Source organism: Natator depressus, chromosome 7, assembly GCF_965152275.1.
Source record: "Natator depressus isolate rNatDep1 chromosome 7, rNatDep2.hap1, whole genome shotgun sequence".
In the NCBI taxonomy this organism is placed as follows: Eukaryota; Metazoa; Chordata; order Testudines; family Cheloniidae; genus Natator; species Natator depressus.
The window spans coordinates 13751521-13778092 of record NC_134240.1 but is presented as its reverse complement, the minus strand read 5'-3'; the positions used below and the strand labels follow the sequence as shown (position 1 = coordinate 13778092).

Sequence of the window (26572 nt, the reverse complement as noted above, 5' to 3'; positions counted from 1 at the left end):
CCTATTAGATACAACTCCACTTTTAATCCAACAACTCTTATAGCTCCCTGAGAGACTGAGATAATACAGCAAATGTTGAAGGATGAGGACATTTATAGAGAGGCTCTATGAACACAGGAACAGAGGAATTACCAAACTGGGCCACAGCAGTGGTCCATCCAGTCCAGTATCATGTCTCTCCAGTACTGGATGCTACAGAGAAAGGTGCAGGATACTGTGCAGAGTACAGTTATGGAGTTATGTTGTTACCGGCCCATAGAGATGTTTCTTCAATTAGAAGTAGTTAGTTTGTATTTGGAGTTTCTCTTTTTTTAAGTGCTATTATCTAATGTGATTGCAGTAGTCTCATTGTCCATATAACTTCTGCACCCTTTTTTTCTGAATCCTAGGCAGCTCTTCATCCCAGTGGTATCTTGTGACAGTGAGTGCCACAAGTTAATTCTATTTATCAGTTTTATCCATTTAAGTGAATCTCTCCCTTGATCTTCCATTATGAGAAAGGGTGAATATGAGTCCCTTCTCCATGGCATTCATTATTCTGACTGTTCCATCACGTCCCCACTTATTCTTCATCTCCACACTAAACAGTTCCAATCGTTTCCATCTCTCTTCACACAGAAGTTTTTTTCCCAGGTTTCTAATCATTTACATTGCCCATTTTGGGTCTCCTTGTATTGAATTTGAAAACAAAAGTAAAATGTGGATTCATGAAAAAATGGAAGATAACAGATAAAGAACTGACTATGAAAGAGTGAATGGGCTTCCACTTTCTTTCTTTGGGACACAATGAAGCAAAATCACTGTAAAGGTACTATATCTATCATTGGAAGCTTAGTCCAGGAAGTTTAAATAGAATTTATAATAATGCTTCAGACACGTGCTAGAGGGAGTACATTCATGTCTGATGGAATTGCCCTAAGCCCCAGTATTCTGGGGACAAATAGAGACAATTATAGGAAGTACATGACCAATAGATCCTTAGAGAGACAAGGCGGGTGAGGTAATATCTATTATTGTACCAACCTCTTTTGTTGAGACACACACACACTCCACTCTAGACATCCCTACATGGTTTTATACATTTAGGACTCCACTGGCGATCGAGATGATCAGACAGCCAGAGAACAGGACTTGTGCACTGCCACCTTGAGATGTTGTAGACATTCTTTCCCAGGACTGAACTCATGAACTGTCCCATTCAGGCCCACCTAGGTTCTTAAACCAAACCTATCACCTCGGCACTTGAGAAGGATTGGAACCTGAGATGTCAGTAGGGCTACACTGATTTACACCAGCTGAAGATCTGGTCCATTATATTTACATGAGTGAGGCACGTTAGTCTTTAGGCACATCAAGACAAAATCCATTAGACAATTTGGAAAAAAACCGCTAAGCCAGAAACATTGTCCTGTCCAACCTATGTAGTAAATTTTGTCTCTGATGCTCTCTTCTGTTTATCTGCATAGAAAACTCCTTAACATCAAATGGAATTCCATTTATTTAGGAAGGGCAAAATATTGGAGCCAAGGTATATTATACAAATCAGAAAGGAAAGATGTGTATCCTAAGATAGCACTAAACTGAAAAACTATTTAAAAAATATGTTCCCAGCCAGAAAATAACCCCACAATCTCCCATAGCACCTTGCAAGAAAGTACTGGTATATTCTCATTTCTTTTCCTTTTTATCACGTACATGCACTTAAATTGTGCCACTTCCTGTTTTGGACTAGCTCTCTTTGTTAATGAGCTGCAGCAGTAGCTATGTTTTTGTCTTGGGTCTGATAACAAACTAAGGGGCCGCTTACATGTTTACTGCATATTGCACTGTCACCAAACTGTTCAGATTTGCTCTGCTGGGAGGCTGTCTCATTCCAGGAATAGAAATTACTTAATCAGTATGCTTGCCGCCCACGTGCCAGGAAAAACCTCTCTGATTAAATTAATGTGGTAAAGTTTTGCAATCACCGGTGACATAACTACTGATTAAATGGAAGCTTTGTAAGCACGTACTCATTTTATGGGTTTATTTATTTATTTATTTCACTTCCTCTCATGCTTTTGTTTTAATTACAAGGGTGTAATTCTGAACACTTTGCTACTGAACAATATGGCTCAAAAAAATCTAGATTAAATTCCTAAAACAAATTATGGTCTTGTGGTGAAGGCATTAGATTGGGACACAGGAGCTGAGGATTCTCTTCATGGCTATGCCACAGACTTCTTAAGTAAACCTGAGAGAGTCATGTAATCTCTCTCTGACTAAATTTACCATCTGTAAAATGGAGATAGTAATACTTCCCTAATGGATAACTTCAATAACCAATAATGGAGGGCTATATAAATACCTAGAGGAAAAACAATGTAATTTAACCTATTACAGTAGAGTAGGGAAGCTAATGTGTCCAAAATGTTGGCAGCGGTCGGTGTAGCTAAACTTGTTATAGCTCTCCTGAAACTCTGAGGTGATAGTTTCTATTTATCTTTAGGTATTAGATACATATTATCTCTGAGAAGGAAGGGGGGTCCCTGCAAGTCTGTTTGATTTAGAGTCAGTGAGATAGGGCCTGACCCAACTCCCATTAACATCAAAAAGTCTTTCCGCTAACTTAATGGCAGCTGGATGAGGCCAATAATCCCTTAGGCACTGATTCTACATTTCAATCTGCATGGACGAATTGGGTGCCCCCACAGAACTCCACTCAGGTCAAACGAATCACATGGTATTATTTTTGTTCTTTGATTGGATGACCGGTAAGAATTTACACTTTGAATACTTGCACGTGTTCATCCTGCAACTGGCTCTGTTCAGGTGGATAAACTGTCTTCAGTGGGGCTCCATGCAGGTGCAGTCAGCTCCAGGACTTAGGGCTAAATATGCCCTGTGTGCAAATATTGCAGAAAATGAATTTTAGATTTGCAAATGCAGGGATTCAAACCAGAAGTGTTTGCAGCGCATCCAATCCAGGAACAATAGTTTGACTTATCACCACAGCTAAGCAGCACAGCTGAAATGTCAGATATTCATGATCAATGCAGAGTTTATAAAAAAAAGACTCACCATATTAACTGGGGCATGTAATTTGTGGACCTGGAACAGTGGGAACATAAGTGCCACCCTGTCCTTCTCTCCCCACTCTTTGGGTGTGTGGGAGAACTCTGGTTCCTGCCAGGGTCCCCAGGCGGGCTTGGGGATGTTGAGGGAGTATTGCCCTCATACCTCTCCACAGGTGTATAGAATCCAGGGTCATTGGTGACCAGTTAAAATCTGCACTGTTACTGCCCTGTCAGATAATTTGGGGACCAGTTCCTCATTGGTTGATTGTTTAATAAAGTTGCAGCCTCAACATACACCAGAGAAAGGTTAATGTCTCATTGCTTCCTTCTCCACATCAATACTGAAAAGATGTTCATGGAATAATTTTGGACAAATTAATTAGCGGGATGAATCCTCACATACATTTTGCTAGAAATACATGGATGCTGCATTCATGCAATGAATTTCAGGTGGTGAATTTTCAGTCAGCTCTAGTAATAGGTAAGAAGCAATAAAGGCCTCATTCTCCTAATCATTTCCCCTATGCATTTCGACCACTTGGTCTACATGATTGTTTTATTAATTATCCTTGATCCTTTCCTAGCTGGCATTCTACTCCTCCTCCCTTGCACGCAAGTGTGTGTTATGTTCACAGCATACATGTAGAGAAGTTACATAAATATATAAATATTCTTGCTGGAAGGTTGCAATGTAGCACTACTTTATTTCTTAGAATTCACAACGATAACATATAAGAACTCCAGAGAGAGACACAGAAGGCTGCTCCCTAAAACAGAGAGGCACAACTCACACAACTTTACTACAGGAAGGCTGTCTGCAGACTGACCGTTCCAAGGCCCAGTTTATAGACACCCCTAGAGAGCCCCTTAACCTGCAAGCAAGATCAGGAAAACCCCTTAATTTTAAAGTGACAGCCTACAATTTTAACAGAGTTTTCAATAAACTACAGCATGTGTCTGGTGGAGGAGCTGGCAGAATTGGGTAAAGAGTTGGGTTAACTTACCAAAGTTGCAAATTTTCTCTTCTGAAGAATTCTATAACATTTTCAAAACTTGATGTGCATAAATTAGCAGTACCACATAAGGCAGCGATAGTTTATGCACTTACTATGGACCTCATTAGGCCCTCCATAACACAGAGTGCCAAACAGATTTTTTTTTTTTAAAAAAAAGCAGAACATAATATTGCATCTAATATTTATATATAATACATATGCATCCCAGTTTTAGTTCTGTCATCTCATTGTACTCTCTTCAGTTAGACATAAAAAAGAGCTTAGAAATTGGCTTGCTTTTCACATGGAGTCATTGACAGAACATGGGACAGATCTTCAGGCAGGATAAATCAATATAAAGCAATAGCCAACGGAGCTTCATTGATTTATACTGGCTGAGGGCCTGGCTCTGTAAGTGTCTGGATATTGTACATGTGGGTTTCTACAAAGTTCCATATTATTGAACAAGGGAGAAATGTGTATAAGGTCATTAGGATGCGTAGGGGCTTATACAGTGGGAATCTTCCCATTCACTTTAATAGGCATGAGATCATGAAGTGAAGAAGAGGGGCTGTGGTGCATTCAGTACGTTGACGACACTTGTTTTAACATGTCTTTTCTCTTCCAGCCTAAATGGTGCAGATTAGTGCCTTGGTCCAGTATCTTGCCGAGATTGAAGTACAACCGAGAGCTAACAAACTGAGGCTCAGCCAAGATAAAAAAAGAGTTGGTCTGGTGGAATGAAGAAAGCAAATCCAAGCTGCAAATAGATTATTTTATCTGTCTCTCTGATTGCACGCGTTTGCCTGACATTTTTCATCTGAGTTTGCAACCTGGAAGTCTCAGTAGATTTCTAGTTATTGCTGCATAGCCACATATCAGAACAATTCTCCTGTGTATCTGTGACCTTTATTTCAGATATGGCCCTCAGTACAGTGATTCATAAGTCTGTCACCTCTAGGTTAGGCTCTACTTGGGGGCTACATCTTAAATCAATTTAGCAAACCTGATGCAGAATTCAACAGCCTGCTGACAAACAGGATCTCTCATTGCAAGTATATTACATTGCTGTTCTGAGGTCTTTGGCGGTTGCGTGTGGGTTTCTGTAGCTCAGGGTGTTAGTTTTGACCTTAAGTGGCTTGGGATCTTGTTACTTCAGAGATCACATATTTCCCTGTGCCACATTGCCACAGCTGAGGTTCACAAAGATGCCCAAGAGGGAGCTCCTTCAGTTTGAAAGGAAAGGTGCTCCTGGTGAAACTTTTTCTATAAAGGACCCTGGACTTTGTACTCCCTTTGTCCAAAACAACCTCTATCTGCTGACCTTCAGGGCACAATGCAAAGATCACCTTTTTACCAAGCCTTGTGTGGAGGAGGCTGATGCCCGACTGTGGCTATCTTGGAATGGTGTATATATGTAGGGCCCTACCGAGTTCATGGCCATGAAAAACGCACCATGGACCGTGAAATCTGGTCTTCCGCCGTGAAATCTAGTCTTTTATGTGCTTTTTACCCTATACTATACAGTATACTTTCCCGGGGGAGACCAGCGATTCTGAAACTGGGGGACCTGACCCAAAAGGGAGTTGCAGGGATGTTGCAAGGTTATTTAAGGGGGGTCGTGGTATTGCCACCCTTACTTCTTTGCTGCCTTCAGAGCTAGGGGGCCAGAGAGCAGCAGCTCTTGGCCAGGCACCCAGCTTTGAAGGCAGCACCCTGCCAGCAGCAGCCCAGAAGTAAGGGAGGCAATACCATGCCATGCCACTTTTACTTCTGCGCTGCTGCCTTCAGAGCTGGGCGGCCGGAGAGTGCTGGCTGCTGTCTGAGGGCCCCACTCTGCAGGCAGCAGCGCAGAAGTAAAGGTGGCAACACCATACCAGGCCATCCTTACTTGTGCACTACTGCTGGTGGTGACTCTGCCCCCTACAATAACCTTGTGACACCCCCACAACTCATTTTTGGGTCAGGGCCCCTACAATTACAACACCGTGAAATTTTAGATTTAAATAGCTGAAATCATGAAATTTCTGATTTTTAAAATCCTATGACCATGAAATTAAGCAAAATGGACTGTGAATTTGGTAGAGCCCTAAATATACAGTAGCATTTGCTGATAGATCTTTGGTTTCCCACAATAATATCATGGGTGCCTAGAGCCTAGGACTGGTGCCTTTTTAGTTCCTTCTAAATCAAAATAATGACAGGGATACACCAGTATATGTAAATGAGGTCAGTGCAGAAGTACCAGCAATAATGATGTGAAAGTCACATTCAATGAAGATAAAAGGTCAAATGGAGTTTACATATTTAAATATGATTAAATTTCTCCTTGTGTAAATGGTGTTAACATAATCAGTGTGACTGGATCACATGTACTTTCTGTGCTCTTGGCACTAACTTTTAGAAATGGCTTCTGGTTTTGCACCTTCAGCTGGAATTGAGAAAAATATTTACAGAGTATAGGAGTTAATCTGGCTTATAGGATCTAGCAACCTGCTTATCAACCACAGTACCTATCATCATTTGTCTGCAGAGTTGCACTCACAGTAAACAAATTGGAGATGCCATTGAAAAGGTGACACTGTGCATACATACAATTCTCTCAGTTCATGGAGGATCTTCCATTCCTCCCAGCCCCCATTTTCACTCCCAACCCTGTTGATCTTTGGTGTATTCACCTTCCTTCCACTAAGGAAAGAAAAAAAGGAGGTTTCTTCAGAACCTGTTACTTTAATTAGCCAGAGTGGGATCACTGTTGAGTGAACTTCCTTTCCAGTGACTCAGTAACAACTACAGTCCAGTGATCTCTAAAAATGAGACTTCAGGATATTATCATGGGCCATTTTAATACTATATTATTATCATTATATTAATATGCCTGCAGTGGTTAAAAGGGAAAAATATTTATGTACATTATTCTGAAATGGCCATTTTACTCGGTTTCAGAATGAGGCAGAACCAAGAAGTGCATTAGGTCATCCCAGATGAGTAGCAAAAAAATTAATTTGTCCCTTTGGTATTTATTTCAACAACATTAATCACAATGAATCCTTCTGATATTCATACAGAAGTAAATTACCTGCTTTCTTATGCAGAATGACATTTCTCAATCAAGAAGCTCCTAATGGACTCATAATTATGTTATTTATTCTGGCATAAAGCCTCTGTAAAACACAAATTTAATACTTTTATAGTCATGCAAAAGAACATGACACAATATTAGTAATAGGATCCAATTTTAATATATTAGATTCAGACAGTAATGCTATTTATGGACTTTGTTTTGTGTTGCAGACCTGGATTCCAGAATCCAAACTCCACATCTGGGCCTGGGTCAAATTTCCAGATAAAAATGCCCATCTCTAAACATTTCACTTTTTGCTTACAGATATTTTCTTTCCTTTTTTTTAAAAAAAAAAACAGGCTTATAACTGTTCAATGAAGTTTGGCATTTCTTAAGCAGAGGGCAGTATTACATCAGTAAACGATTACTGAAGTTACCTAATCTACAGTATGTGAAATTGCATTTCTACAGAACAAGGACACATAACACAGTTTACTGGCTTAAGGCACAGATATAAAACATTAGTGAAGCGGAGCTGTTTTCAAGCCTCTTATGGGAAATAATAGTAAAAACATTTGATTATTAAAGCCTCCTTTTTCCCCAAGTGCTTTACCATTGAATGGTGCCTTGCAACTCACTTTGTAGCTTGACTTTGACCAAGTACCATTACGAGATCCTTCCACCAGCCCAGTTTTTCTTAATATTTTCTCCTTCTCCTTTGCATGGTGCAGGGACAGGATCATTAAATATTCTCCATGCAGTTAGATGCTTTTAGTTCACTTAAAGTTCTCTAATAATGAACAGTGCCTCATTCATTCATGTCTCCGCATCCAAAGCCAAGAACTAGAACAGCGATCACAAGTTTCCCTTTTACTCTATGGCATTGGTCCTTCTGGTGTCAGTAATCTCAAGCAGAAAACTTGTCAGTCTGCTGATGCTGCCGTCCTTAATTGAAAAGTTGGAAATGATAACTCTGCTAAGAGATAACATTCAAAAGTAAAAGACCAAACCTTAAAACTGTGCCCAATACTTTGACATTTCAGTATCATTCAGAAACCACTTGCTAACATGGAGGTGTTGTTCTTTACTCATGAAGCAGTTCAGATGGAAGGTATTATCAATTCCTAACTGACATCTTTCACTCAATGAAACAGTTAATTAATTTGGTCCTAGGCCACTTCTCATCCTTTTCACACATGAATACATGAAAATGAATGTGCTTTTTACTTCTTTGGCGCTATGTTCACTGCCTCTTCTGTCCCTTTAACAGGAACTTTACTTGGTTGCAATGTACAAGAAATTCCAAGCTGGTACTAGCCACACCTCATTAGTCAAAATACTACACAAGATAGGAATGCTTTGGTACAGAGATGGCTTTGGAATTCAAAATTATATGCGGAAGCTGGAATAGAAGTTAAAGTGAAAAACATATCTGGCTGTAGCAGCAGAAGAGAAATATAATGCATCCCTTTTTTAGCAACCACTGGGTGTATTACTTTAGTTTAGAGTGTGAATTTTGTACAAACAATTTCATGGAATATGCTGTATATGGGGGTTATAAAAATACTTGGAACCGGTATATTAAAAAAAAATGCATGGAGTAAACTCAGGACATGATGAAGAAAAAGGACCTGAAAATAGCAGTGCAGAAACTGCATTTCACCAGCTGGAGATGTGCTTGGGTAATAAGCAGAGACAATATGATTTGTGAGTTACAGTAAGTTGCAGAAAGCACTAAAGAGAAGGGAATGAAAATAAAATGAAGACGACAGCATGTTGGAGACTCATTCAAATAATAAAATCACTTTTAGCATGCATCTCACACATACAGTGATGCAGATTTAGATGATCAGTTCTGACAATAATAAAAAACTGTACAAACAGAGAATACCCAGACATCTTCAAGGTAAACAGTTTTGTTTGGAAATTAAACCACTAACTTCCGACTCACAACTGTCCATTGCAAGGAGAGAGCTAGAATACCGCCTGCCTCATGTTACTTGCAACACACTGCATAATTATTTCTAGCTCTTGCAAACTGTATCTGAGCAGCTTGGAAGAGCTGGCTGACGTACACACTTCTGGGTCAGAAGGTAAATAAGATCAGAGACCTTTATAGACATGACACTCCGATCCCAGTTTAAAACACATTCTAACCACATTAACACGGGGTTGTATCGAGTACCAAATGGAAACTGGTAGGTGATTATCAGGAAAATGGGGCGAAGTCAACATGAGCCATCTATAGAAAATCATAAATTGCAGCTTTCCATATTCTCAATGACCAACCAAAAGTATAGAGTCTAGGGCTCAGATACTGCAATTGTTTGCAGTGCTACATCTGTGTGGAGTCTTATCTTTAAACTGGGTTCTTGATAGAGCTGTGCAAATAACTGATTTTTTGGTTTGGTGGTTCCCCTTCCCCATATAATAATATGTTTTGAGATTTTTAACCTTTTACATTTTTTAAAATAAAAACTGTGACATTTTGAAATGAAACCTCTTTCTGAAACAAAAAAAGTCAAAACATTTCTCTTCAGAAATGCCCAAACGAACCTTTTCAATATTTCTGAATGTATCGTTCTTTATTCAACTGAAACAATTTACCAGCCAACACAACTAACACCAACTCACATTCATGAATTATTACAGTCTCCCTGAATTTGCATTTTTAGTGGGGAAAAATGATTCACGTGAAATTCTATTGTAGGATTGGAGCCTTGGTATAGACTCTTCTAGAATAATTTATTCCGTGCTGACATTTTTTTCTTCTGAACACAGAAAGAAAGAAAATAATTGAGTAATGCAATTAGAGGACATGTCAAACATGAGACATGAGTCTGGGAGCCTTAGCAATGCCACATGCCATTTCTGCCCAGCTGGGTGAATGTCACTGAATAATTCAATCAGGCATCACCCTCCTGAATGGGCCCATGGCATTTTTGGTTCCAGGATTGCATATAATGAAGTTCATCCTTGGCTCAGACTTCCTCCCCTGTGACAGGGGTCTCGTGGTGCAGAACTCAGACGTTCCCTCTTTTCTTACTTTTCAAGTGGGTTCGGATTAACTGCTCTCCCAATTTTAAAGTCTATCTAGGAGATTTAGCGTATGAACTGACAAGGAAGGTGGGGCTACACAATCAAACAAAGTAAAACAGGAATGAGTAGCAAACAAAGACAAAATAAAGGTTTGACCCACGGACCCATTAGTGCCAACTAGCAGAGGGCATAATGGGTGCATGGTGGTTTATAGGGGCCTTCCGGGTCAAATGTCTATATAACAGTACACCAAAGGGCCACATAAGGTCTCTACCAACAGCCAATAATGCACCAGTCATCCTAATCATTGTGAGATGTATGTACAGATGGTATTTAAGGAGTTATTATGAAAACTGTACACTTAAGATCTGAGAGTTATGACAGGTCATAAGGTGATAAACAGGTTTTATGTAGGCAGGGGGTAGTAGACTCTTCTCTGGCTGATCATTGTGTGTCTCACAGTGTAAGCCTATTTGCATTGCTAAACAAAGAGATTGTGAATTCACATGAGAGAAGATATGCAGCAAAAAACAAAAAAACAGCAGGGAGCATTCCATTTTTAGGTAAAGACAATGGAATTGGGGGGGTATAACTGGGAGTATAATGAGGAGATAAACTGCAAGTGTATTCTGTTTTAAGACAGCTGGGTCAAACTAACATCTTAACTGTAAGAACAGCAGGACAATGGAACAGACTGCCTTGGGAGGTCGTGCACTCTCCTTCACTGGAGGTCTTCAAAAGGAGGCTGGATAGCCATCTGTCTTGGATGGTTTAGACACAAAAAATCCTGCATCTTGGCAGGGGGGTAGACTAGATGACCCTTGCAGTCCCTCCTAAGCTGACGGTTCTATGATTCTAACTAACCTGCCTTGAAAATGCTGCAAAGACTTTGGGTGAGCTCAGCTTCTTTAAGACAAGGCAATATTTTGTTAATCAAGTCTATGCTGTAGGATGCATGTTGTGATTTTATTTTACATATTACCATTTGTTTCCACTATTTGACTTGTAACTTTTCATCTCTCTATACGTTGTTAAATAAACTTTTACTTGTTTTCACCATCAACATTGTGATGCTGGCTGACCCAGGTCATGCTAGACTGTATTGCAAACTGGATACAATTAACTTAGGCTTGAATAAAGACTGGGAGAGGATGGGTCATTACACAAAGTAAAACTATTTCCCCATGTTTATTCTCCCCTTGCCCCCCCCACCCCCGCTGTTCCTCAGACATTCTTGTCAACTGCTGGAAATGGCTCACCTTGATTATCACTACAAAAGGTGTTCCCCCCTCCACCCCCCGCTCTCCTGCTGGTAACAGCTCACCTTACCTGATCACCTTCCTTACAGTGTGTATGGTAACACCCATTGTTTCATGTTCTCTGTGTATATAAATCTCCCCACTGTATTTTCCACTGAATGCATCCGATGAAGTGAGCTGTAGCTCACGAAAGCTTATGCTCAAATAAATTGGTTAGTCTCTAAGGTGCCACAAGTACTCCTTTTCTTTCTGAAACCTGTATTCAGGTCAATTCACATGTCTATTAGTATAGATCAAAGCGATTAGTGTTTTGGGTTTTTAGACTTCACAAAACTAATGGGCTGTTACATCCATTGTTTTCACATATCTGTTCCTGTCAGAATGTAATATCAAACTTTTACACTGTAAATCCCCCTGTAACTAAAGAACTCAGGCATCAAGAAAAGCCTGGGAGAATGCTAATGAAGGACTTTGTCAGCCAAGGTGTTAATTCCAAAGTAAATGGCCATTGTGATGATGACCTGAGGTCAGAGGCTCAAAGTGCATTCCTCACTCCCTGTCATCAGAGGAAAAGCCCACATGGATAGAGAGACTGTCAGTTTGTCTTCAGTGAGAAGATATAAATATGGATTCAAAGAAAGATCCTTTATCTCTGACTGTCTGGACTCTTACAGTGGAGTGTGCCAGATGCACAGTCGAGATCCCTAGAGACAATCTGAGTACCCTGAAGACTTTGGGGAAACTCACAGTTTATTACATCTCTGCCACCATTTGGAGCTACAAACTGATTCACCTGTACATATATTTTACCAGCTTTAACCTTTCAATAACCCTCATTCTTTTTTCCTAGCTAATACTCATTCAGTTAGTTTCTTATAGAATTAGCTACCGGCACTGTCTTGTAAGATCCAGAGGACCAACTGATCTGGGGTAAGTGACTGGTCTCCTGGGACTGGGAAAACACTGGATGTGGTGTGATTTGGTGTTTAAGTCCCGTTTGTCTGGGTGGCAAGATAGGCTGGAGAGTCTAAGGGAATTGTGACACCATGGTAAAATTGCTATAGTGATCCAGGACGTCACATTTGTTACTGGCTTGGTGAAACCTAATTATGGAACATAGCAACAGTTTGGGGTGTCTGCCCATGTTTTCCAACAGTCTGCTCTGAGGTAGGCACTCACAGTTGTGAGCCACTCCAGACAGCATGACAAACATATCTAAGTTCAGCATGTATTACACAGAGCAGTGATCTGAAGGGAAACTGGTAAGCTGGGTTGTACTGCCTCTTTGGGAGCTGCTGATCTTCGAGTGTGTCTAGTGGACCAGCAGCTGATCACTCCAGGAGCACCCTCGGGGGGCTCAAGGGTTAGAGTGTGCCTATCACTAACCTATAGAGAATGAGCAGGGCCTGCATTGGCCTAGAGGGGAGTACTTTTGTTGCCCATGGCTGGTGGGGTTGGGGAGCTGACCACCGGCAGGTATAGACAAGGCTTCCTCACAACCATAAGTAACCCAGGAAACATCACAATGGAAAGCCAACTGGGGGGCGGAGGGGAGACAAGCTATAAATCCAGAGTGACTCCATTGGCCTCAGGGCAGTTAACTCCAGTGTAAATTTAAGTTATCAAGAGTTGAAACTGGCCAAAAATACATACGAACTAAGCAATGAACCTTCTAGGATGCTCGAACTATTGTTAAGAGTAAAGTCATCAAGAAAGTTATTGGACAGTACAGAAGATAACTTCATGTGTCAATGAGTGAGGAGATCAAATGGAATTTTAGATTACATACTAAAGGGGAAATAAGTGAGATCCTCGAGCTGCTGGTGAAGAGGAGCTTATGAGCTGAACACCATGAGTGCGATCTTGCACTACTGAAATCAGTGGGGTTTTGCAATATACTTCACTGGATGCATGATCAGGCCTTGCATTAAGATATTCAAATTGGGGAGTTTACATATTGCACTTGATTTCAGCAAGTTTAGAAGAACTAGCGTGCATCATTCTATGGGTGGAAATAGTAAGAAGTAAAAAGATAGAGAAGGCCTGGAATACAGTCAAGATGCTACAGCAAAGGCAATCAGTGGAAAGCAATTCTTTTACAAGATAAAATTGAAGGAAAATGGAAAGGTCAATGTGACTGTACTGATAACTTCTGAAAGATCTGAAGGGTGACAGGGAGTTGTACCTTAAACGGAAAAGGGAGGAAGTAACAAGGCAGGAGTATAAGGTAGCAATTAGATATTGCAGGCAAAACAAGGGCCTGATTCTGATGTCCTTTCTTAGGCCGTGTGGCACCTTGCTATCAATATGGCTACTCCTAGTCAGTGAGAATTGGGTCATTGTTAGTGAAAGAGGTAAATAGAACTTCAGAAGATAAAGTAATTATATACTTTTATCAGAGGCAAAAGGAAAAGTGGGGCAATGAAAAATTACTTGAAAGCAAATAGTATATGAAATGAAGGGTGTTTGTTTACAGAACTTACTGTGGCAGAACTAGATCAATAATCTGTTCGTGAAAAAGGAAAAAAAATTAAACATGATCTAAAGGATCAAATCCTCAAGTTCTTTCCCAAGCAAAACTCCCGTCAGCTGCAATGGTAACTTTGGCTTCAAAAAGAACACTGAGAACAGACTCCAAGATTTGACTAAGGATTTTTGTATGTTGTTTTAAACTGATGGATTGATGCATTGTTCCCTTGTTTTAATCAAAGAGGATGGTAGAGGAGTCAGCACTAGAGATGTTTAAGAACATACTAGCTGAAATGTACTGGGACCAAATTTTGCCCTTGTAAACCAAAGTGAAGTCATTTACTCAAGCATTGTTATTGTTGCTATTCTTAATAGCAAAGGCTCCAACTGTGCTACCCTTATTCTTCCTGTTGAATAGTACCTTATTCCAAAATCAGATTTACTGCAGAGTAAGGTACTCTGGAGTAACCTGGAAAACACAATGTCAATGCATTTTACCAGCATTCCTTGAGCATTCCTTGAGCATTTACCAGCATTCCTTGTTTAACTGTTTAATGTTTATTAGGAGTAAATGGGTGACTGGGCTGAATTTCCTAAATGTTAATTGACGCTATTACAAACTGCCAGTGGCATTGTCAAGATGTACAAGGCAATTAACAACAGGAGAATTAATAGCAAAAGGAAACTATTTTAATAACTGGTCAGAATGACAGATAAGGTGGTGGTTTACTATCCGTGGCAAAAAACATTCATTCTTATTTAGCTTGTTGAAAAGCTTGTAAAGCCGATCTAATTTATAGTGACAGAAAACACTATTAATCTCAGAAACCTGATTTCCCTTTTTCATTTCAAGGTACGGCTACTTTTAATTTGGCTCTGGGCCTGAATCTGGGAGGTGACAGGCGTCTCATTAACTAAGGAGTTGAGATGCTGATCACCTTGCCACAGTTAATTGGCACCTCCTAGTATGACTCTGCCTTTCTATCCTCCCATCTATGAATGAGCAGTATCTTCATACTGCAATACGTAATCACACACAAAAGAAAGCAGGCTACCTAGCGAACAGGATTCAGACAGTATTGTCTGCTTAGACTGTAAGCTCTTTGTGAAAAGAAAAGGAGTACTTTTCGATGAAGTGAGCTGTAGCTCACAAAAGCTTATGCTCAAATAAATTGGTTAGTCTCTAAGGTGCCACAAGTACTCCTTTTCTTTTTGCGAATACAGACTAACACGGCTGCTACTCTGAAACCTAAGCTCTTTGTGGTAGGGACAGTCTTTTGGTTCTCTGTTTGTATAGTGCCCAGAGCAGTAGGATCCTGGTCAAATACAAATAATACATACAACTGCTGGGAGTGGACAACAGGGGATGGATCACTCAATAATTGCCCTGTTCATTCCCTCTGAAGCATCTGACATTGGCCACTGTCAGAATACAGGATACTGGGTTAGATGGTGTAGTAGGAAGAGAGCCTGAGACATAAGCCATTGTATCAGGGGCCTGGTATGAGGCAGGACTTGCTCACAGAATCTGGCAAGAACAGGGTTGATATTGCAGAAGTACACATTCCTAAGAAGTGCTAGTCACAGAGTATTCACACAAATACATCCCGATATGGTACCAGAACATCCCAATATCAAGGATGGTACAAAAGCATTCCCCAAGGATAACAGGAACACACTGACCCCTCCTAAAAGATAAGATCAGGATGACAGTACGTAATAGAGTTGTTTTGATTGAACCAAAATGTACAAGGTGATGAGTGATAACTAGCCACATCAGGGGGCAGTAACTAACTATGTTAGAGGGGCAGTACTAACTTGTTTGTATCAGGGGATAAAAATGTATCTCAGAGGGAGTATCTCTGTCTAGCCTAAGGAGGAACAAAAAGGCCCGCTGTTTACTGAGCTGGTCCACTGTTTCGGGCATACGTGTATTAGTGGTCCGGTAGAGACTGTGGGATACTAGTACCATGCTTCGTTGACAATAAACCTGGCAGGGTGGCCTCATCCCTTAACAGATATTGTAGCCATTGGGCGGTTCGCTCAAGGTCTGCTGTGTCAGCTGTCTGCGTAGGGCTGGGGTGGCAAACAGAGGGAACACACACACACAGAGCTAAACATCTATCAACATCTAACCACAGATGGATCATTTGTATGATCCAGCCTGGTAATTCTTACAATAGATATTAGGAACATTTGATTTATTTGGTCACTAGTTTGAAGAGCCAATAAATCTTAATAAATCTTTGGCTTACCTCTTTAGCCCTTCATTTCTTTGCGCTCCATACCTTCTTCAATTAGTTTGCCTACAACCTCTCTCTCCTGTACTGAAGCTTGAGAGAATTATTTCTTTTAATATTTAAAATTGTGACAGCCATTGCTTCAGCCAAAGAAGAGATTCCTCTTTCAACTCTGCAGCACCAAGCAAGGTTTTTGCATTCAAATTTGCTATGGTTCAATTCTGACTGCCTTGCCTTTCACACCCAAGAAAGCTCTTTCATGTTCATTTTGATGCAGGATTCTGATCAAGCTGCTGCTGCCTCTAAATTCTCTTTCATTCTGAAAAGGGCTTTGTAGATTACTAATGCTTTTTGCCCTGGTTAACTCTGAGAATATTTAAATTACGGAAATGTGGAATACAGACATTACCTTTACCTCATTCTTATTAAGATGGGAATAGTGGCTGAATTTATCATTCTGACTCACAAAGTTTAGTGACTCTTCTTACCTATAACAAGCACTCACAGGTAGTAGTTTGAATAATATTAAATTAAAATGAGCAGTGGAACTAGTTGACTTAGCAGATGAATAGTAAGACATGGAACCGTTCTTATGAAGATCACCAATTCACCAATGGGGGCTGCGGGAAGCGGCGGCCAGCACATCTCTTGGCCTGTGCTGCTTCCTGCAGCCCCCATTGGCCTGGAACGGTGAACCACGGCCAGTGGGAGCTGCAATCGGCCGTACCTGCGGACGCTGCAGGTAAAGAAACTGGCCTGGCCCAGCAGCGGATTTCCCTGATGGGCCGTGTGCCAAAGGTTGCCCATCCCTGGTCTACGCCAAATACCAACCAGCCACTGAGTCTAACTTTTGGGAAGAGGTGATTTTCTCCCCCTAATACATAGGGATCATCATGATCATCTATTTGACCTCCTACACCTTGCAGGCCACGGAACCTCACCCACCTACTCCTGTAATAGACCCCTAACCTCTGCTAGCTAGAAAAGTGCACCTTCTCTTTTAAAAAAATAAATAATGGATTTAAAGTACAAGGGAAAAGAGCAACTGAAATTAGTTTGTGAGATATGCAAAACCTTAAATCTCTCTGTATCTAGCTATGTGCCTATGGTATGATATTGTATGGTATTGTACTTTTGATACTGTTTGGTATCTAAGTCCCTAGGGTTCATTCATCCCAAGTCACAAACCATTAAAAGTTGTTGATTACTTGGTAGGCTTCAGGAAATAAGATAGCAGTCTCATTTCAGTTCGTAAGGCACCCCAAATCACTATGGCAATAAATATAAGTTAGCAATCTGCTTGCAAGTCTTAAAAGATACCCAGAGACTGCACTTTCCTCAGTCCTAAAAGTGTATCCTTTCTGGTCAGGTACAAGTTAGCCTGGCAAACCCTTGTATCTGTGCTGCACGTGCTGTACCTGTCCTGTGAGTAAACAGAGAACCTCACTTCCAGGACTGGCATCTTTCATGAGCACTAAATTCACTTAACTGTCCCTTGAGTCATCTCCAGTCCTGAGACATGGGATGATGGATGTAATACCTGAAATAACAGCTCCTGTAGCAATTTTCATCTTTCTTATTGCACCAGACATATTGTTTTGCCATGCCCTTTAGAACCAATACTACATGCTTGCTTACAGTGATGCAACATTTCATTTTTCAGTACAGTAATTCTTTCCATGAAGCAGTTTTTCATTCCCTTTAAACAGTGCCCATGACAGCAGCTACCTATAGCATTGTTGTTTAAGGCTCTCTCCCTCTTTCATTTAATAAATGTAGTTTATCTCAGACAGACCTCTTTGCTTTCAGCCCCAACCACCTTTACACCCATTGGAAGATTCTCTACTTATAGGGCTTTTAGTAGGCGATAGTAGACATGATGTACATTTCTTCAAAATCCCAAACAAGACCTGACTTCCGTACTACAAAAGGGTACTTTCCAAAAGATCAGTCAGAGATTGCAGTGGGAGCACGCTACCAACCTTAAAACACAAACAAGCTCTGAGAGGCTCTTCCTCATGTCAGAGCAACACATTTATTCTGCCAATTTTCAAGTGCTCACTCAACAAAACTGCAGACAGGCTGTTTTTATTGTTACCCTGAGAGAGTGCTCAAGCTCATCATCTAAACTCCCAGATTTGATAAATAGCCATAGCATACATGTATTTGTTAAGGAAACAGCGGTATAAAGCTGGGAGAACTTTGATTGATAATGTTTACTGAATGGATATAAACATTATTGGCCTTTTCTTTAAAACTGTTTTTTATTCAGTCTCCCTCTTGTTCAAGCATTGGAATTAAAATTCAACCAGGGCTTAGCACACATAGTAACAACACTGGAAAAATGACTGCTGGTGTCACATGAAGAGAAGGGTTGAGTGTGCTGGCGCCAGGGTCCTGTGATGTTATAGAAATAAAGCTGGAAGGACTAGACCACCTTTAACAATTACTTAAACCTTATTATGCACTTCAAGGGCTTATCTATCACAGTAATGAGTGCTTTAAAAAAAAAAAGTATAACAATATGCCTCCACCATTATCATACCAGAGCCACGAGCTGTTTGTCACAGAAAAGCAATCCTCATAGGAGTGACCCCCTATTGTCCAAAATATAACACTGTCAGTCATGTAATAAGTGGGCAATAAATCACCACAACCTATCCTGTAGCACCAGTGTTAGTGCTATTTCAGCATGGCGGTTACTTTCCCCTTAAACAGAAGGGATGTCTAATGCAACTAGAAACCCAGCTTACATCATAATCTAAGGAAGGAACCTTGAAATGTCTGGCAAATGGGCAGTTTGTGTGCATCTACACACACACACACACGATTTAAAACGACCATCCGTCGTCAGTATCAATCACAAGTGGCAGCAGCTTTCACAGCATTGTTTATTTTCACTACATATTTAACTAGATGACAGCTTAACCTTCTCGGAAGACCATGATAATCTCTCTGTACATCAACCAAGTGAAGAAAAGTGGATTCGCTCCGATGTAGAAACTGTTTTTCCATCTGATTTCATAAACATGTAAGTACACTTGCTAATTTAATAGATATTTGGTGTTATTTTGAGCACTGTGCACTCTTATCAGGACAGTAAATACCATATAACTCAAGGGCAGTCATTTTGAAAGCCAGGCTTGCAGCGATCAATGCAAAAGCCTGCATGAACAGCAAAAGAAATAATCAGCCCCAAATCAGTTAAACAGTCAAAGGAATATAAGAAAACTTCCAAGATACACTGTTTTGGAAAGCTACCCGCATCTTTCAATTTAAACTAGTCACAGAGCTCTTTCAAATATCTCACCCCGTGACCATGGTGGGTATAAAACTACTGAATTAACACCAAACAATGAGCATTGCCCCCGATAGATTTCCTCCTTCCCTCATTCTCCAAGTCATAATAACCCCAATGCTAAACACCGTTGTACTGTGACCAAGTGTGGTCCAAAGCGTATATGTCAAGAGGAATGCAATCCGGGTATGCTGTGGACACAGAAAGCTTCCTCTGGGTCTCTTCTGAAATGCAACTTCATGAGAAGTAAAGAAAACTCATTGTCTTGCAAGAGAAACTTAGCACGTTGCAGTAATAGGTCATCTTTGGGTCTCATTTAATGGTACCTGTCTTTGAAAGACTTAAAATGACACAGTGCTTAAAGTAGTGCATAACCTTTTAATTTAACAGCTAGAAGAAGTACTATAGAACCCACTTCCTCTGATAGAACTTCCACAGCTATAAGATCAGATAATAGTTTTACTGATTTTTGACATTACTTCAAAACAATTGGTTTAAAAATTGTTTGTCTAACCAGGCCAAAGAAATGCCTCGTGTGTTTATTTATTGACAAGTTTAAGACATTGAAAGTTGCATTTTTAACAGCAGCATATTGAGAACCTCACACTAACCCTCCATGAACAGCCCCGGTATGAGAATGCCATGTGAGTGAGTAATGGTAGCAGCAGAAATCCAACAAATATTTTCAAGAAGAATAGTGAGGAGAAAAAAAGTACCTAAAGGTAACGTTAGGGAGAGCTGGCAAGAGAAATGAAAACAACTAGGAGGGAACGGAAGTAGGGGAGAGAGAAAAGACCCTAAATAAGAGGAGATGGGGATGTTGCAGGGGGGAGGGGGAGAGGGAAGAGAGAGAGAGAGAGAGAAAGAAAGAGCCTAGTAATGATCAAGGAAGTCCTAGGAGGAGAATAATTCTCTTCAGTGGGGTTGAGAAGCCTACAGGAACAGCAAAAGCTCCCAGTGCCTTTGAAGAAGACAGAAAGAGATAGGAGATCTAGATCTTAAATAGTCCATTTAAGGACATTGACTAATTGAACTAATAGAGAAATATCTCCAAACTGAATGCAATATTAGTCAGTCTGTGACAATTATTAATAGTCAACTGCCACAATTGCTCCTTCACCCCAGAATTATCACTTTGCCAATAAATACTGAGGGGAAAAAATAGTCTCAGATCTTTTCAATAACTGATTGCTATGTATGCTATATAACTGAATATGCATCCGTTACAGTTTCCTACCCTAGAGCTATTGTCCTGCATTTCCAAGCAGGAAATGATGGCACTGAAGCTCGTGTACAACAGTACAGTATGTTTGCTGGTAATATTTCTAATTAAATTACATTGACAACTTAGTTGTTGAATACAAAGCATTGCAGCTAAAAGCTTTCGAAGATTAATGTTTGCAGGCAGATGTTCCATTGACCTCAACAAGTAATAAAGGAACAGATTCCACATTATTTTAATTGTATGTTTATAAATATTTGCCTACAAATCTTTACTTATTGGGCCCTTTTTGGAAAATGAAAACCTGATACTGAGCATCTTGCTTACGTACTGAACCACAGAAAAACACACTTCTATCACAAACCAGCTATAACGTCACATTAAGGGAATACATCAAGCGTGTGTACATATAAGTGTTAGACTACAAATATTCAGCAGTTGCCAAATGATCTTAGAGACTAAATGTTTGTTTTTAAACTACATTACTAGGCACATATATTAAATTTGGAAAAAAATATGTTGGTTAAGGACGTATTTAATACAAATGGAACACATTTTATATGCAAATTGAAACCGACAGCATTCGTGTAAAAATATCTAGTTTAGCACTGCTAAACAGAAGGTAAGTAAATAGGGCAGTTGTTTTATTGATGTTTGTGGGTCATTAGTAGCACAGCTATTACTGTTCCAGAACTTTTCTTTGTATTAAATTGATGTTTTGAAAATTCAGAGTGCAAAACACAGACCTAGCAAAGTTAGGATATCTTTTTCATAAAATAAATCTTGATCCTACTGTTCGTATTCAGGCAAAATTTAATAGTTCCTTCAGATTAAATTTCCTTTATCTCTTTCTTTTGGACAATTAGAAACTGACGTGTCACAGGAGCAAAATTTATCAAACAATATTTAAAAAGAAAAGAGAAAAAAAATAACTTTGCAAGTTTAAGAAAGAGGATCCAATTTCCAACAGGACCACATTGTTTACACAAAGTCACTTGAATTCTCTTTTGATTCAAATAAATACACAAAATTCTTCAATTGGCATTCTACACAACATGCAAGCTGCCCAGGAGAAACATTTTAAATTATTCAAATCTAGAAAAGGAGAACAACTGAGAAAATAAATATTTTAATGATGTGCTGTCTGCAACTACCCAGTAGAGATGGAGTAATCAAATCTCAGATTAGAAGAATGCCACAAGCAAATTCATACCCATCTCCCAAAATATGACTCAAAGAACAACTTTTGAAGAGGCTTATATAGATCCAACAAAATTACTGAATGCAATACTTACTACCATGAGTACTCCTAGTACGTAGCTATTTAACAGTGGAAATTGACTACCTCAATATTAGAAAAGGTGAAAAATAGATTATAGAATAGGATACAGTATCTGACCCAAAATGAGCTCATTTCTGCCAATCTTGATTTGAATGGGAGCAGACTTGGGCCCCTAACTTCTTTCACAATGAAATTTAGATTTAAATCCTTACCCTGCACCACTGAAATCAATGGGTGGTCTGGCGTGCCAGACCTAACTCAAAACACAGAGGCCAAAATCTCATCTCAAACTAGTAAATTTTCAAACCTAGGTGATGTAATTTTGCGGAGCACCCAGCATTTTACACTCATATGACCTATTTAAAAGTAAGTTGATTAAAATAAACACACTCTTAATTTACGTTCTCAATGAGTTACTAACCATCAGGTTTAGAAATGTTATGATAGAACCACAGGAAGGGACAGAAAATATAACCTGAACATAAAACACAATTTCTGTGAGAAGGCCATTCTATCAGATATACACACGGAATCTCAAACGAGGTTACTCTTGGAAAAATGAGGGGGAAGGAGGCAATTAAGATGAAAATAGTTACATGAGTGCTCTATGTTTTGTCTAATCCTAATTTATGCAATATAAACTAGAACTCAAAAATTATACCTATGTTACTGATCCTGTGTCATTTAACTAGGTAAACAGTAAGCAAACTTCTCCACTCAGTTTTCAGAAGTTAAAGAGGGCCTTTGCTACCAATTAAACTATCATTCAATAAATGAATGTAGTTCGAAAGCTGAGAATCTATGGTGAAACGCAGGGTATAAGAGGAATTATAAGAGATGACAACAGTAAATATTAAAATATAAATGCTCTACCTACTCCAGTGCATGGTATGTAGTCTTGATTCAATTCACCATAACCTGAAAAAAATAAATACATACAAAAATAAGACATAGTGATTTTTATCAGTAAACTGATTAATTGTGTGTGTTACATCATTTTTACCTGAGGGGAGGGATGGGTAGAGCTATTTGCAAGTACAAAACAGAATATAATCTACAGTTATTACAACAACATGAAACAGCAACCTACAGGTTAGCAATTCAAACTGTACCAGAAGATAAGACGACAAGTGGACAATTAAATGAACACACTTGTGCTGTGCTGCTAATGAAGGAGGATGAGACTATACCATACAGGACTTATTGCATGCAGGTGCCCAAATGTCTCTCTATGCAGCTGAGACAAAGTATTACAAGGGCCAGATCCCTACGTCCTTAATTTTTACTCAGGGCTAAACTTTTCGTTGTCAATAGTAATTTGCCTTCAGTCAGGACTGAGTACAGACTTCAGGATTTGGTACTAAATAGCTTTTCTGTTTTTAGAGAAAATACCATATAAAACTGAAATGCTGGAAAATAAGTTTACAAAGGTATGATGGGAAGCAAAGTTACCCAATCTGCAAAAAGTGTTCTGTGAAAGTGTAAATGTAAGTTGTCATACGCACCAAATAAATATATACAGTGATGACAATAGTCAAGCATAAACAATTGAATGCAGTCATCCCCTTCCCTATTCCAAAAACTAACCTCTCTCTTCCTGCATTTCTCCTAATACATCTATGTTCTTGGATTATGAAAGTTAAAATTAAAAAAAAAAAAAAAAAAAAAAAGAAGAAGAACAATTTGAAAACCGAAGGGTTAATTGAACAAAGTAACAAAGGGAGTTAAAAAGTAGGTTAGGCCAAGTACTCCACTGGATTTTTCCACCCTATGATTCACAGTTCCCTTCCACTTGAGTTAATTCTCTCTTGAACAGCTCTCGGCGGTGGCATATGACTCTCAGACCTACCACTCACTGCACTCAGTAGCTTACATTCACGTTCAAGAATTCTACTTGTTTGAACTTAAGCTTTGGACTTAACTGTCGACTGAACACACTCTTATAGCCTGCCAAGTCCTCCCAGTAAAACCCAGCTTCCTTCGCTGCACGAACGTTCTCAGTCTGCCAAAACTGGCAGACTTCCACTGCTTGCATGGATAGAACTTACAGTTCCTCAAGATCACAGCTCATAGCTTATAGCTCACCAAAATGGGTAGGCCCAACTCCCTAAAGTTTGGGTGTCAGATCACTCTACCTTGCAGCCCATGCGGGTCCCAGGAAGTTCTAACTCTGCAGGTAGTCAGTTAACCCAAATGACCATCTGCTCAAATTTTGGTTTAGGGTAAATGTGATGGAGTGCCCACCCCACACAAGGCCAGGAGGGGTTAAAGTGGCTAGGCAGGCCAATTAACTGCCCAGGCTGCACCTGAAGAAGGAGACAGGGAAAAGGGCAAGAACTGGAAATGAGCAGGAACAGGAGGGGCTTGTATAAAGTGCACGAGCTGCAGGCAGCAGGGGGCTTTATGAAATATCTATACTCACTCCCTGGGGAGAGGGAGTTTGAGCTGGCAAACCCAGGAAGAGCGGGAAGCCAGATAGGTAGGAAGAAGCCCAGGGAAACAACAGTAAGGGGTAGGATTGTATAGACCTTGGCTGCTTGTTATAGGGTCCTCGGGATGGAACCCAGTGTAGAGGGCGGGGCTGCGTAATCCGACCAGCCATTGGAAAGTGTCACAGAACTTTGGAGACACTAGCCAGACAGCTGGTATGGAAGGATTTTGAATTCCCCAAAAGGGGCGAACTTTAGTGACCTGGCCGGAGGGCCAAGCCACAAACAGGAACGTGAGCAGGGTGAAAGAGACGGGTAGAGACACCACCAGAGGAGGGCAGTGCCTGGCAAGAGCTAATCCCCAGAATCACCTGGAGGCGGCACCACATGCGGTGAGTGGACCCCATGACAGGAAATAATTGGAACATTTGAAAATATGGAAACCATTTTGAAAAGTAGAAAGTAGAAGATGCAGAAACAATTTCAATATAAGGATTTAGAATACGTTTCTAATATACTTAGTATAGCACCCAGCCCTGGGACATGCAAATATCAGTTGCTTAACAAAAGTCAGCTTTTGTATAACTTCAGTGGCCTGCTTCTAAAAAAAAAAAAAGTGTTGAAAACAGTGTTGCAGAACAACGCTGCACCTACTGACAGTCATGCCACCAACAGCAAGTTTCACACATAATTAATGGAACAGAACAGCAGACCTCAACTACAGAACAATGGGCTCCCACAGGGATCCATGTTTTCAGCATTGCTTTTTAATATTTATATCAGTGACACATCATTGACCCAGTTACGGAAATTTGGATACATGGAGGACTCAAGCGAGCATTTTCACCCAAGTGGAACACATCTTCACAGAAGACCTACAAAAAACTGGAGTACTATTGGTCATGGCAGCTCTGATCTGAACCCTAAACTCCCCCCACCCCCACCCCCACCCCCCGGTGTCTCAATTTTCTACCAGAGCAACCAACATGCAAAGAGGTGCCTGAATGTGATCTTCCTCAACATTACACTCAGGCACAAGGACTTCCTCAAATAGCTGAGTGATTCTGGGTCATAGCCTCACATGCTGACAGCATCTGATGAGGACGGCTGCCAAGATAAAGGAACAATGTAATCCACAAACTAGCCAGGATCAGTTGGGAAGCAGAGCTCACACCTTGTGGACAGCCACTTTTGGCCTTCATCTTCTGAACAGCTGAATATTGCATGCCAGAATGGGCAGGTAGCAAACATATGAAATTTGTCGATGTGCAATTGAACACTGCTATGAGAATTGTCAGACTGCTGAAGTCACAGGCTGGTTTCCTGTCCTCATGCATATCTTACCACCATCCCTCCAAAGAGAAGCAGCACTAATATGAAAACACATCTCTGTGATAATGAACTCAGTCTTGCCCATTTATGAAGATCTCAAAGAAACCCTGAGATGCCACCTTAAGTCCAGGAACCTACTTCTGGTTAACAGCTAAAACTCTCATTGCTTTGGGACTGTCACCAAAAGACAAGTGTCAGAAGCTGTGAGAAAACGGTGATGTCAAGAATCAAGACTTGATTACAGATCCTACAGTCCACCACCTGGTTTCACCATGCCACATACAATATGGATCACAGCAACCTGCATTTGAACCTCACATGGGTGCTGCAATTACTTACTACACAAATGAAGAACAGGCCAGTATGCACATGTGGAGAAGACATCCAAACCATGGAACATCTAGTGAACTGCTGCCTTCTCCAGAGAAATAGCCTTGATTCATTCTGTTTCATCAAAAGCCATAGAGTGGATTGCAAACTTGGATGTTAACCTTTAATGTTGCTTATCAAATTGTCATATGAATTGTCATACACAACATTTGGGTGGGTATTTATTTAGAAATAAGTGCAGACCCCTTTTTACTGTCAACTCTGACTCTCCAAGATAGCCGAAAACTAAGAGTCATTGGCCAAATTCAGCCCTAGTATAAGTCCATTGATATCAATGGAGTTGGAGCTACTGATATCACCACCTTCACTCTATGCACTGTGCCTCACTCAGTTTCAAACCAAGTCTGCTATTTTTGCTTTGAATACGGAAAATGTTGCTTGTTTATTTTGTAAAATGAAAGTTTGATACATAGAGGCTGGTAGGTATCATTTGTTGCATTATTTAATGTCATGACGTAATACTGAAGGGGAAAGAAATAAGGAATTTTATATCTTTC

At 40.1% G+C, this 26572-nt stretch overlaps 1 protein-coding gene across 3 annotated transcripts in view; it reads right to left on the bottom strand.

Moving 5' to 3' along the window:
* The window catches only part of CNTN4 (contactin 4), a 632904-nt gene that overhangs the window by 540872 nt on the left and 65460 nt on the right, over positions 1-26572 (bottom strand). For 2 of the 3 annotated variants that reach the window (XM_074957521.1, XM_074957515.1), the window contains exon 2: positions 22802-22842. The gene's annotated coding sequence lies outside the window, so the exon portion shown is untranslated. Of the gene's footprint in view, positions 1-22797; positions 22843-26572 lie in introns of those variants that run through there. The other variant, XM_074957517.1, reaches the window with a different exon arrangement.